The 1,436-nt window shown below is 37.0% G+C and overlaps 1 protein-coding gene across 1 annotated transcript in view; it reads left to right on the top strand.

Moving 5' to 3' along the window:
* The window catches only part of ACSS3 (acyl-CoA synthetase short chain family member 3), a 281,025-nt gene that overhangs the window by 154,773 nt on the left and 124,816 nt on the right, over positions 1–1,436 (top strand). The window lies entirely within an intron of this gene.

The raw sequence follows: 1,436 nt of genomic DNA, 5'->3' as shown, positions 1-1,436 counted from the left end.
TTTTCTTCATTGAGGAGAGTCTGTGCTGCTTGTTGCCTATTCCTCCATCTTTCTGGAAGTCCCATGTCTTTGCTCTCAGCCAGGATCCATTTGACATCAGCAATGATATCCCTCATTCCATGTTTTGAATCTGGCTTGCATTTATGGCAGTTCCCAATCGATGTACTACTGCAATCATTTTAAAATTATCTTCACCCAAATTTTACTTGCATGTGATATTAATAGTATTGTTCCAGAATTTTCACATTCTGTTGGATCACCTGTCTTTGGAATGGGCACACATATCTATTTCTTCCAGTCAGTTGGCCAGGTATTTGTCTTCCAAATTTCGTGACATAAACAAGCAAATACCTCCAGTGCTGCATCCATTTGTTGAAACATCTCAGTGGGTATTCCATCATGTTTTGGGGCCTTATTTTTTTCCAATTACTTCAGTGCTGCTTGGACTTCTTCCTTCAATACCATCAGCTCTTGTTCATATGCTACTTCCTGAAATGATTGAACACTGACCAATTCTTTTTGGTACAGTGACTCTGTGTATTCTTTCCATCTTTGGATGCTTCCTGCATCATTCAATATATTGCCTATAGACTCTTTCAGTATCACAACACAAGGCTTGATTTTTTTCAGTTATTTCAGCTTGACAAATACTGATAATGTTCTTCCCCTTTGGTTTCCTAACTGTAGGTCTTTGCACACTTTGTTGTAATACTTTACTTTGTCTTCTCAAGCTGTCCTTTGAAATCTTCTGTTCAGCTCTTTATTTCATCATTTCTTCCATTCACTTTACTTGTTCTCCATTCAAGAGCAATTCTTAGAGTCTTTCCTGATATCTGCTTTGTTCTTTTCTTCCTTTTCTGTTTTTGTAATGACTTTTTGCTTTCTTCCTGTTTGATGTTCTTGATGTCTGTCATCCCACAACTAATTTGGTCTTCGTTCATTGGTGTTCAGTGTGTCAGATCTGTCCTTCAGCTGGTCTCTAAATTCAGGTGGGATATACTCAAGGTCATATTTTGTCTCTTGTGGACTTGTTTCAATTTTCTTCAGCTTCAACTTGAACTTGTATATGAGCAATTGATGGTCTGTTCCACAGTCAGCTCCTAGCCTTGTTCTGACTGATAATTTTGAGCTTCTCCATTATCTGTTTCCTCAGATGTAGTTGACTTGATTGCCATCTTGTGAGATCCACATATATAGTCACTGTTTATGTTGTTGAAAAAGACAATGTTGCAATGAATAAGACATTGGTGTTGCAAAATGCTATTATTTGATGGCTGGTGTAATTTCTATCACCAAGGCCATATTTTCCAACTACTGACGTTTCTTTTTTTTCCACCTTTGTATTCCAATCACCCTAATTATCAACATATCTTGATTGCATGTTTCGGCAAATTCAGACTGCAGAAATTGGAAAAAAAAGTATATTTTATTCATCT

The sequence above is a fragment of the Orycteropus afer genome, unplaced genomic scaffold (genome assembly GCF_000298275.1).
Source record: "Orycteropus afer afer isolate SDZICR_OR568_19922 unplaced genomic scaffold, OryAfe1.0 scaffold00375, whole genome shotgun sequence".
In the NCBI taxonomy this organism is placed as follows: domain Eukaryota; kingdom Metazoa; phylum Chordata; class Mammalia; order Tubulidentata; family Orycteropodidae; genus Orycteropus; species Orycteropus afer.
The sequence above is the reverse complement of the archived record's forward strand: the minus strand, read 5'-3'. Positions and strand labels throughout refer to the sequence as shown.